Here is a 13640-nt window from a genome sequence, read left to right as displayed (position 1 = left end):
GATAAAAAATCTCATGAAATAAATAAAATGAAAAATGGTATACTTAATTTGCATTCAAAATCTATCAGTTTCTTTTATGACAGTATAGAGCCTCTTTCAGGATCACATGTTTTGCTAGATAAGTGGTTCTGTGCAAAGGGCACAAATTTCCAAACAACATTGAGTTCTGCTGTCTACCATGGAGACTGAACTCCACTGAAGAATAGAGGAGGAAAGAGCAGAAGATTGATGACAGGAAACATCTTGGGAAATCAAGGTGTAGAGTCCTTAACCTTCACATTTGCTACTTCTTAATAGATTCATCTGGCAACTTGTCTATCCTATCTCACTAGTAAAAGGTATAAGTTCAAGTGCAGTTTGCTTAACATGTAAACCTAATTAAGTTAAGAACATAGAAACAATCTATAATATTAATGGCAAATTATATTTTCTCCTTATATTTAAAGTGACACTTTAGTCTTATACCCATGAATAAAACAGTTTACTTTTTCATTGCTTGGAAAACATTCTTCATGTCATGGGATGTGAAAGAAGAAAAATTGTGTATAATACTATTGTGTAATGACAAAAACACAAGGTGAGAATTTATACGTCTTCTCGGATTGATAGCATTACTTTGTGAATAATACTGCAAATAATAAGAAAAATAATATCTTCAGTTATCTTCCTTCTAAGTGATTTTTAAAAAATTATGGGAAAAATTCTTTTTGATAATTAAAGCTTGAGAGGCACTAGATAATTAAGAAAGAAAAAGGTGTATTTAGAAAAGATGTTGCTTCATTGTCAAATAATCAATCCATAATAGTTATTGTCAACTATGTGCCATCCCTATTTCAAATGCAAAAAGTAAAAGTTTAAGGTAAAGTAATGAATTCTCATTATTTAAAAGAGTTTAAATTATATTACCAGATGTTTGATAGTATATAATTAAACTATAATCCAAATATATTCTTTTAATGCAAACTCTATGACCACTAATGGATTCTGAACTTTAATATTTGGATGCTGCTTGAGTTGAATCAAAAAGTATTTAAATATTGTTATGTTCCACCTCTTATAATAAGATATGTAATTAGGCCTTGTCATTTACTGGAAATATAATGAAAGGGGGGCTCCCTTTTCTCAAATTTATCAGAGTTAATAAACTGCCCCAACATCCTCAGTACAAAGGAAACTCTAAAATATGTGCTAATGCATGTATATGTTTGTTTGTATATATATATATATATATATATATATATATATATATATATATGTGTGTGTGTGTGTGTGTGTGTGTGTGTGTGTGTGTTTGTATATGTCTATACATAGTTATCTATACATATGTTAAAGACCTGATGTATGTTTTCATATGAAGGTAGATACATGTGGTCACATATAAAAGAGCTCTTATGTGTATGTACACATGTATATATATATCAACATATGTATTTATATATACACATGTATATGGAAGACATGTTCCTCCCCAGCCTCAAATAAATCAATGGATATTCCTCTCTAATCTTCAAATGAGGTCGGAGAATTCTTCCTATAACATCATAGAGTTGATAGGCTTTATTTGTGCAGATGCAGGTTCAGTGAAAGTCTATCATATGCTTTTATTGTAGGACACATTCTTGTTATTAACTTTTTTTTGCCAGGAATGGAAGCCGATCAAACTACACAATGAAGCGAAGACTAAGACATGTGGGGCTTCATAAATCCAGCTATTAAGCTTCCATAGAAAATTATAATCATGTCACCAGTGAAGGAAACAAAATGTGCTCTAAGAGATTAAGTAGAGATTAGAAAATATCAAGGTATCACAGAAGAAAGTACATTTACCCTAAAACATCAAGAACCATTTTCAATTTCAACCAAACTTTTAGATTTATCCAAGGAAGTTTTACTCTTTTGTGTAATCTTTTTGATTTGGTATAAAAAAATTACATCATGCCTCAAAGAAAAAAGATATCCATCAATATAAAGAAAAATCCAACTGCAGGTGTTTATGGTAAATAATATTAATTACAACTGGTTTTTACATAAAAATAACAACTTGGCTCTTTTATTTAATGCATGTGCAGATTAGGGACCATCCATTTATTAGCCTTGGTATCTGAGAAGACTGGATTTAGCTATTTGCTGATTGTAACAAGGAAGATACTAAACTTTTCCTTCATTGTTAAGATTAAATTGTAATCCCCTGATTGTAACAATGAAGGTACTCAGTTCTTCCTTTATTGGGAAGATTACACAATTACAATTGTGAATTGTAATCCACAATCTATTTTTAGACTTTAATCTACAGAAAGGTGGTAACTCAGGATTTTAAGTACATCTCTCCATTTTAACTACAAAAAGGTATTAAGTAACTACAAAACGTGAACTAACCAAAAAAAGGTGTTAAGTAACTCAAAACTGTATAATCTAACCAAAGAAGAAGGTGTGAACTAAAGAGTGTACAGTCCTGGAGAAAAGTGTCTGCTGTGATTGGTAGACCTGAAATTTAGGGGAGGTTACATAAGAGAAAAAGATCTTTAAAAAGAGGTCCAGGGGCCAGAAGATATTTAACTTGAGGAGATTGAAGAACTCTCTGACTCAGAGGAGAGATTGTGGAACTGGACCCCTAGAGGAGTTCATGCAGGAGACCTCAGACTGCTTTCCATTTTAGGCAGTCACAGTTCGTGAGTAAAAATCTGACCTAGTGACTCTGCCTTTCTGGGGGCATGAAGCCTCTAGGAAATGCCCATCATCTTGAGACTCTCTTCCCCTGGCTGGGGCTTAAAAATTCTAACTGGTATCAGTGGGAGTCAGAGCTCTATTCTATTTCTCTCCCCTTTTCTCTCTTCCTTAATCTCTTCCCTCTACTGTAAATAAACTACCATAAATTCCTTTTACTTTAGTAATTCATTTTGGTATTTAGAAATTAAATCCCTGGCGAACACATATATAAATATTCAGAGTCCAATCACAATTAAATTTAACAATTATTTGGTGACCACCTAATTAATATATTTCAGTCTCCACCACAAATAAATTTAATATATCTCTCACTGTTTATGCAGAGATAAGGCCTGTTATTAAAAAAATCACACACTTCTGCTTTTCTATTTATAATTCATCTTGTATGATCTTGAAGAAAGGAATTGGTAGATGTTTTACATACCACCACAGTGTGGCAAATTCTATGGTTTGATCTCCATCTTCCCCTTCTCTTCCTCTGCTGTCCTGAATGTTCTCAAGACTTCTGGTCATTCCTGGAATGAGGATAAACATTCAATCTCCTTCATGAGAGTCTAACTCATGTTAGCTTCTCTCCAAAGATTAAGAAATAAAAATCCCAGTGTCTTTGTTGAAGAATACACACTTAGAATACACACATAAGTAGGGCAGTTTTGAATGTAATACAGTATATTTATTATATTCTAAGAAAAGGTATATGATAGTTATTCATTGTTTCATATAAATTTCTCATACATAATTCTTTCTATATGGAAATATTCATTTTTGGATTTTATGTCTATTTCTCAACAACAACAAAATATAATAAAAAAAAAAACTACTCCTTGTCTAAAATTTTCAGTCTCCCTAGTGGAAAAAGCCTTTACAGAATCTGGCATTTAACCAGTTAAAGGTAGATGAAATTGACTATCCTTAGAGGTAAAGTAAAGTGATCAAGTGAAAAGACACAGTGTCGGCAGGGTGTTTAACTGTGCCAGAGAATAATGGAAATCATTTAGAGCTGCTCTAAAGAAATCCTCTCTGGAATTGCCTGGCCTTCTTGGATTGTGTGTGAAAAACAGGGTGCAATCAAGAATGACACTGAAATGGTGAGCTGAGGAGCTGTAGAATAGGAAGAATTATAGTATTGTTTTTTCATTAGTGTTCTCCTTGAGTGTCCAAGAAAATGAATCATTTTCTTTCACATTCAGGTAGACTTGTTGTACTTTCTTTTTATCTGTTACCAATACTTGAATTCTTTGAAAGAAACTGGTACTTCCCTTTGGTCAAAGAGAACTTGGGTGAAAATTCACAATTTAAGAAACACTTCTGAATTTGGGGAATATGAAAAGCAGAAGTAAATATATTTCCCATGTTGCTTATATAAACCTTGTAATAATAATAATTTTTCTCCCCATCTTCAAATGCACTATTGCCCTTTTTTGCTTTGTTTGTTTCCTTGAGATTTTTTTCAATGTAAAATGGCTAAACTTTATTGGTGTATCCATAGGGAATAGTTTCATTTTAGATATCATTTAAAAATATCTGATTTTTAATTTTTTTCTAGAACCCAAATATCTATTATGAATACTAGCTGTATAACTAAGGTACTATAGTTTGCAAAAAGTATAATTTTGACCACTTGTGGTTGCAACTAAAATCATCATAGAGCTGATTCCACTAATTGGTTCAGCAGTAAGTAATTAATGTCAGAAAGAAAAAAACATCTTTTTAAATAGCAATCTTCAGTAAATGTACATGAGCTAGATCTTTGCTTCTCTTAGTTCTTGGAACTCTTTGTATGACATTTCCCTTTCACCTCTTAGCTTTCCTTTAGTACTCAATAATTTTTATTCTTCCTCTTCTAGACAATCTATAGTGCTTTTAAAATGATGACATAACCTTTGAGCACTTAATTAGAATATCAAAGTAAAGGTGAGAAGAGGGGTTGAAGTAAGATCCAAAAGAAAGGCCAATAAAAGTTTCATTGAGTCATGATAGAATCTCCCCTTGGCCTCTGAAAAATTGCTCAGTCACTTTGGAGAGATCAAAAACATTCTATCATTATAATGCTGGTTAGAGCCTAGTATGGAAGAGACTATTGAGACAAATCTGATGAAAAGAGAAACAGTATGAAATAAATAAAATGTGAAATCCTTTGCAAATCTCCTTGTTTCATTTTTCAAGAGCATGCCCGGCAACAAAAGTAAAATAAATCCCTTTAACAAATCTTCTACATCTGCCATTTCTTTATTTTTTCTTTTATTCATCCTCAGGTTCACATTTGTTTTTTGCAAGGGAGGGGTTTATTAGAATGTGTGGAGAGTTTCATTCATAGTTTCAGTAGATATATATAGTTTTGAAATTTCTTCACCAGAATCAGACATGCCATTAAAACTCAAACCACGTGAAGCTGTCTGATGACACTGATGTATGAGTTTATTAATTTATCCCAGTATTTTTTGTAGTCATTGGTGATCATTTCACTTTTCAGAAAGACACAGTCCAGTCATTTACGTTTTGTAGACATATTTTTAAATCTGTTTATTTATTTACAATCTCTTTGTTCCTCAGTTTTCAATTTTTGAATAATAATACTCAGTCTTTCCTTGAAGGTCCAAATCAAGTCCTGTTGAAGCCTTTCTAACAAATGCATTCTAAAATAATAATTCCCCTTCTCTGAATTCCTATAATATTCAGTTTTTATTCTTTTCATTGAGAACTTAAAGACTGCCTTATGCTATTTATTAATGCATGAAGGTGGAATTGTTAACTAAATCATAAGGAGATTTCTGGAAAGAGTTGACTAAGTGATATTTTATGCAAAGTCCAGATCACTTCCATATAATTATAATAGAAAGGGAGGATCTTCGAAATAACCAAATGGAAAAATCACATTTCCAGAAAAAAGCAAAAGAAATAAAGTAAACAATCAAAAGGAGGCATCAGTTTAATGAATAGATACTATTAAGTAAAAATAAGTAAAGTAAAAACTTGTGTTGAGAGAATATTTACTATTAAAATAAAACTAAAAATATCCCCCAAGTCAAAATGGAAATAATTGAAAGAACCCTCAGAGTTGTTTTAAACAAGAAAAATGTTAAAGATTTACAAAAATTCTCAAAGAGAAATGTAAATAAGTATATATGAGAATAAACAGAACAAACAAGAGTAAAATTGTCTAAAAATAATGGATAAATAAATATAAATATATAAATAAATAGATTTGTTGTGCAAAAGAGTATACATACATATATATTTGGTATTGATAGTCCTCCAGAAATACCACCTTCTAGACTGATCATTTAAGCCTCCTTAAAGTTCTACTAAGGGGTTTCATCAGAACTCAGATTACCTTTGAAATAGTCATGAAGCATTGCATTTGTCTTATGGGTTGCTTTCTATGGAAAGGGAAAAAAGGTGAAGCTTCTCTTCTAAGATTAAAAGAAATTATCTGTATCAAACTTTACACCATTATGTTAAGGTAGTTTAAAAGGAATGTCTTTTGACTGTTGGATTTTACAGTTAGATGTCTCTAACAATTGTGAAAAATAAAACCAAATAATTTTTGTTTGACAAAGAAAACCACCAATAAAAATTGTTCTGAAAGCCTGGATTGGGGCATTATGAAGGTCATCTGGAAAACTTCCGTGTGGATTTCTTTCTTGCCAGCCTTGTATGAGACACTAGGAACTTCAGGCACTTGTGTGTATAGAACTTGATTTTCCCCATGAATCCTTAGGCTTTTCTAGAATTGGTGATATGAACAAATACAAATTCTGTGTGTGTGTGTGTGTGTGTGTGTGTGTGTGTGTGTGTGTGTGTTGGCGGAGGGTAGATGGTAGAGAAGCAGGAGGAGAAGCTTGAACCACTCTGAGGATCCTTTCCTACCAACCTTAAAATAACATTTGAAAATGAATACTGTAGTGAAAGAACCAAAAAGGGGATGGAGGGAAGCAACTTTCCTGCCGAAAACAACTTAAAAATACAGATGGTCTGGCTCATTGGCCTGAGAGGGGAAAATTGTTGGCAACAAAACCCCACCATTGAGTACCAGTATAAGCCAACAGTAGCTCCCGCACCACACCATCCAGATTCTGAATCTGTGCTCAAACTGTTAAGACCATGAGACCCTGCCTAAGCCAACAGCAGTGCAGCCCTCTGCACACATACCTTCAAGGTCCAAGTCCCAACCCAAACCTGCAGTGAGCCCCCAAGTCCTAGTGCAGGTCAGTCCATGGTGTGCCTCACTGGTGCAGGCCCAGAAGGAGGCTCTATCCTCTTGTCTAATACCAAACAATGGTCCCAATCCCCCCAGGACAAGGCATCTGGCAAGATCCTTAGCTCATGGGAGCCCAAGAGAAGGCCAAGAACACTCATTTTATTGTGTTGATCAACTGTGAAAGACTAAGCTACTCTCAGCAATACAGTGATTTTGAAGGATGCATGACATAGAATTTTATCCAGCTTCAGAGAAAGAACAGTTGGAGTCAGATTCAGATCAAAACATACTATCTTTCACATTGGTATATTAATGGTTTTAAATTGGGGTTTTAGTTTTATATGAGTATTCTCTTAAAACAATGACCAATAAGGAAATATGTTTCACATGCTAATAAATGTATAACCCAGATAAAATTGCTTGCCCTCTCTAAGGAGGAGAGAAGGAAGGGAGAAAGAAAATTCCCCAATTGATGGACATACTTTCATTTTCCAATTCTTTGACACCTCAAGAAATTGTTATATTATTTTTTGTACAAGTAGATCTTCTTCCCAAATGTCTGACATGTTTTGTTTGTTCAATTAAAATGTATAATAAAAATATCTATTTTACCTTTTGTGATATTCTTAATACCTACAGGATCATAAACTCTTCCTCATCTTATATCCAAAATATTTTTTTGTTTTTCTTTTGTTGATAATGTAATTTTTCATGTGAAAGTCATATATCCTTTTTATAAAAGTTCTTGGTATTTGGTTGAAGATATTATTTTAATTGTAATTTCTTTCATATCACTCTAGTTTTCCATAAGGTTTTGTTGAATACTGATTTCTAACCATAAGTGCTGAGGTTTTACAGATTGTTAAATACTAAGTTATTAGTTCATGAACTTTATATACTTTATAACTAATGTGTTCTGGGGAGCAACCTCTCATATTCTTAATTAGTAACAAGTCATTTTGATGATTACTGCTTTGTGATATAGGCTGAGATCTGCTGGTTTCTCTTCTCACTTAAAGAAATCTTTTCCCTTGAAATTTTTTGTCTTTCAGTCAAAGGCTTTATAATAATCAATAATGTAGTGTCAAGGTCATGAAGCTTTTGAGTAGCTTTTTCAATCGTTATTGAATCAATAATGAGTTGGTCTTTATAAACCTGGGATTTGGGGCACACTTTTTAGTCATCAGCCATTTTTTCCCTTCTAAATGTTTATGGATTTTTTGAGTGCTAAAACCACAAATCCTTTGTATAAAGTATATAAAATTGTAATTGACCTATATTTGGAGGAGTGACTGCTCTCATCTTCAGGTACTAAATGTCTTCTTAAAAGAAATATGGGATTAGAGAGAGAGAAAGCTAGTAACATACTGATCCACTGCAATGTGTTCAAGCTAATAGTTATGAGTCTCACTAAGCTCTAATTCTTTCCAGTTTCCCAGAGAAATTAAGAGTATATCACTATCATTTATATAATCATCTTGTTATTAGTTCTATTAATATGCAAGCCTTCTGTTTTCTCTATTATCTCATTCATTCTTTCATTGTGTAGAATATTTAGGGACCATTTAAGGTGATGATAAATTTACCTTATTATTAGATTATTTCACTTCTTGAACATGCTTTTTAATCTTCTGAAGCAAGAGTTATTGAAATTCATGAAAACTATAGACTACTTCTCAGAATGGTTAAATACATAAAATAAAATACTTTGGAATATAAAAGAACCATTGTATTGAAATAGTTATCTACTAAAATAAAATTTAAAAGGTTAATAATAGTAATTATAAAATACAACAATGATAATAATAATAGCCTAGGCTAATTATGCCTCTTGTATAGAAGTACTTTGGATTGATGTTGAATTGTTTATTTAACATTTTATGCCACTTTGCATATTTATATAAGCTTAAACTATAAACTCATATCCATATTTTGGGTGAAATACTAAATGATTGAGGAAACAAAGATTTGATATATTCATTATATCAACTTATTAATCAATGTATGGCAATTTTCCAACAAATTGGAATCACACTGTTGTGGGGAGCTTAAGGTGAACCCCCTGTGTTCAGGATGGGTACCCTTTGCAAGAATACAAGATTCCATGACTTAGCTTAGAAATGAAAAGAAAAATTTATTAAGTCATGTTGAAGTGGATAGAAGGACAGCATAGATGGAAAAAGGGACCTCCTAGAGGGGATCAATTCTGGGGGTTTTATACTCTTAACAGTAGGTGATATGTGACTTGAGGAGGGTTTGAATTCAGGCAGAAGCAGGGGTGTTGGCCATCCCCTGACTGGGGTCAGAATGGTGTCTTATGACCTGAATACATAGGGTATAATTTAGGGGATAGATAGATGTTCTAGATTTCAACCTGATGATAATCAGAGCATAACCAGAATATGCATATCTATGTCCGTCTTGAATCCTAGGGGATAGTTCCAGGGGGACAATTCTCTCAAGGGTCTTATCATTAGCCTCTAAGGTAACCCTCTCATCAGCATTAATAAGGAATGCAAGTAAGAAAAGAAGGAATCTCCTTGCTTATAGTTTGACCTGAAGTACTTCTGTAATTTAGGGGTTCAAGGTAAAGCTAGATTCCCACAATAATACCTCATCAGCTTAGGCCTGGAGCCAAATATAGAGAATCCAAGAATCTTATACATTAAAAACAAATAATCAAATAAGGCAAATTAATTAAAAGGAAATTATATAACATTAGGCAATCTAATTTCAAATTGGAGGAAAGATTATGGACTTTCCAACTTGAGAGAAGAGTAAATAGGTACATTTCCATCAATTCCAAAAAAAAAGAAGTCTCCCACTCCCTCCAAATGTCTGGAAAGATTCAAAGCAACAAATAAACAATAACTGACAGATCAGTATATGGGCAGATTTCAGGTTAGACATTTTTACTTTCTTGAGATGTACAATTGTGAGAAAATTGCAGCAGTCTTAGGATCTAAGTGTCTGGGCAACATGAACTAGATCCTTATTTAAGGGTCTTTAAGTAGCAGGCATAAGTGGTCCATATTCTCAGCCATGCAGGTCTTAGTTCAAAGAATGCAATAGGGTTTTCTCCCACTTCCCACAATTGAATAAATATTGAACTAGACACATGATTGAACATTAAGGGAATTGAACTAGCTCTAGAATTGAGTCATAAGATGGATTCAGTGTGGTTCACTTGGTTGCTACAATTAGCCACTTGCTGTCCTAATCCCCTAACTTTCTTCAGTCACATGTACTATATTTACATTATTGTACATTTCCAGTGTTTTTCCACAGTCTTAAATCATTATATAAAGTCATATCAGCCATAGTAATATTTGAGAATTGTTCTCAGAAGCCTGTCTAGATAGCTCTATATTTCTTTCTATGGTCTTTATCATGTTTATGGTAGTATATTTTCTAGTGTGCAGATACAGGATTTTTTTTATCATTTATTTTCAAATATTATGATTTCACTGTATTTTTATTGCTTCATAAAAGTGGATATGAGATTTTTAAAAATTACTCTATGTTGTCATATTTTATTGGTTATATTTATATAGTAAATTTTACATGATTAAACTATATTTGAAGGCCAGAAAACAACCAATTGACTGCTCAAGGAATCTCAAGTTCTACCATGATCTGTATGATGGAGTTGTGGTCTTTTTTAAATATGGGAAATGTGAAAAATATGATGTGTTCATCCTGGGAGATAAAATGGTTAAATAAATACACTCTGCTTCCTTGATCTCTCCAACATAGAAAAAAAGAATATAAATTCCCTCAAAATAAAGCAAAACTAGAGGAACACATATCACTGGCATAAAAAAAAGAGAGTAGCCCAGGAAGCATAGTATCTGCAAGAACTAGCAGCATGTGGAGTAGCCCAACATGCTACCACTCTGCCAGAGGAAATAAATCTTTAAAATAGGAAGGAACACAGCCTAAGCAATCCTTCACAGGTATAGAATTAGAAGGCAGAGAAGTCAGGGTACCTACAAACTTAAATAGCATTGAAGCCCTGAGGATACAAGGAAGCAGAGAGAGTGACAGAGAAGGAAGTAACTTATTCATTACAATGTGGTAGCAGAACTCAAAGGCTATCCCACATGGCAACAAAGACCTTGAGGAAGCACAGCCCAGAGTTGGTAAACTACTCATCCCAAGCCACTTGGTAGGGACTGAGAAGCAACAGAGTAGGGAAGAATCCAACCCACAAAAAAATTGGGCAACTAGTAATATAAGGGGGTGAATATAACTGAATAAAACAGCTGCAAACTTCCCCAGAGCAAGTCAGCAGGGCAACCTCCTTGAAATTTTGGGGCAGTACCTCCTCTCACTTAGGAAAAGAAGAGAACTTCAAAAGATTGATAAGGTAAGAGGAGAAAATAAAAACAACAACTAGAAAAATGAACAAAAGACAAAAAAGTCTGACCATAGAAAAATGCTTTATTGACTGACAAGGAAGATCAAAATACAAATTCAGAAGAGAACAACAATGCCCAAAAGGAAACATGAAGCTTCAAAGTGTAAGGGTTAAATTAGGAGTTTTAACAAAAGAAGAGAGCAGGTTTTAATAATTTAAGTATTAATGAGAATATAGTACTTGTAAATTAATATTGTCTCTTTAAGCCAGAGAAAAGAAAGCTTCTAGCAGTTTTTAACAATTAACAATTTAGTTTAATTAAAATTAAAATAGCTCACCAGGCAGGATATATATCTCCCAACCACTAACTAATCACAGACCCACACCAACAGTAACCCACCCCCAACAACCAATTACCAATGACCAATCACCTCCTAACTCCAGAAAAGGACAAAAAGCCCCTCTCAGTTCTTGCACTGGTCTTTTATATCCACTTCTTACTTCATTTCCTGTCTCTCTGGTTTCTTTTCATTGTAGCCTGGCATATCTTTACACATCTGTATGGTAAAAGGACCTCCAGGTCTCCAGTTAAATTAGAGAAAGGGATTAAGAATTCTCTTTTACAAAAAGAAAGTATGAAAGTATTTCAGGCCCCAAAAGAAGCCCTGAAAGTACATGCAAGAAATTTTAATTATTCAAATAAGAGAATTGACAGAGAAACTAAAAAACTGGGGAAAATTCACAAAAGAAATCAGCTCCCTAAAAAATAGAATAGATCAAAGGGAGAATAACAAAAATACATGGAAAATATGACTTACTAAAGATTAGAATGAGCTAAATGCAAAAGAAGACAGAAAATGCGATCGAAAATAACTTCTTAAAGAGTAGGATTAGTTAAAAGGAAAAGTAAATGTACACACACACACACAAACTTAAGGAATAAAAGTCTCCATAAAATTAAAATCATGCAAATGGAAGTTAATTAAACCATAAGACTTCAGGAAACTATGAGACAAAATTTTTAAAAAATAAAAAGAAGAAAATCTAAAATATTTTACTGTGAAAATGACGATCCTGGGAAATGATCCAGAAGGGATAATCTAAGAATCATTAGAATATCTGAAAGCCACAATTAAAAAAAGAGGCTGGTCACTATATTACAATAAATCATTGGGGAAAACTCCCCTCATATTTTTGAACAAGAGGGAAAATAGAAATTGCAAGAATCCAATGATCACCTATTGAAAGAGACCTGAAAATACAATAACCTAGATCTATTATAGCAAGATTCCAAAACTTTCAGGTCAAGGAAAAAGATACAAGCTGCTGGAAGGAAATGAACCAAGTATTGAGCAGCCATAGGCAGGATTACATAGAACTAAGTATCTTCTACATTAAAGTATTGAAAGGTATGTAATATGATATTCTGAAACAAAAAAATTAGAATTATAATCTAGAATTATATACCCAGCAAAAAATGGAAATAATTGGTGTTTAATGAAATAGAGGAATTTCAAATATTCCTGACCAAAAATACAGAGCTTAAAAGAAAATTTGATGAGAAAATTCAAAATTCAAGAGAAATAACAAAAGGTAAGGTGAAAATTTATGATTTTCAATGAGACTGAATTAAGTATATTCTTATCTGGGAAACCTGAGAATAAGATCTGTACAAAACTTGAAAAACGAAGATACTTAAAGTATTCAAAGTACTTAAAGTACCTTATAGATTTAAGCACCTTAAAACTATTAGAATATTGTAAAGGAGTATACATTGAAAGAAGGAAGGAAGTTAAATAAAATTGTATATGCAAGAAAGAAAGAAAAAGAGAGACAGAGACAGAGAGAAATGGGGAAAAGGAATACATACAGGAAAAAAGAGAAAAGGAGATTTAGAAAGAGGTAAATTATCTCTTATTAAGAGTAGCATAAGTTTTTATCAAATAGTGGATTTTTGTCTCAAAAGCTAGAATGTTTGGGTTTACTGTAGACTGTCTTGCTGATGTCACTTACCCCAAGACTATTCCAGTGATCTTCCCTTCTTTCTCTTCCTTAGTGTCATATTGTTTTGATGAGCTCTGCTTTATAGTTTGAGATATGGTACTGCTAGGCCACCTTCCTTCACATTTTTTTCATTATTTCCCTGGATATGCTTGATCTTTTGTTCTTCCAAATAAACTTTGTTATGATTAGTTCTAATTCAGTGAAAAAGTTTTTGGTAATTCAATATGTATGACAGTAAATAAGTAAATAAATTTGGGTAGGATGATCATTTTTATTATGTTAGATCATCCTATCCATTAGAAATTATTTTGTTTCCAATTATTTAGATCTAGTTTTAATTGTTTGGAG

This window comes from Monodelphis domestica, chromosome 1 (assembly GCF_027887165.1).
Source record: "Monodelphis domestica isolate mMonDom1 chromosome 1, mMonDom1.pri, whole genome shotgun sequence".
Lineage (NCBI taxonomy): Eukaryota > Metazoa > Chordata > Mammalia > Didelphimorphia > Didelphidae > Monodelphis > Monodelphis domestica.
The sequence above is the reverse complement of the archived record's forward strand: the minus strand, read 5'-3'. Positions refer to the sequence as shown.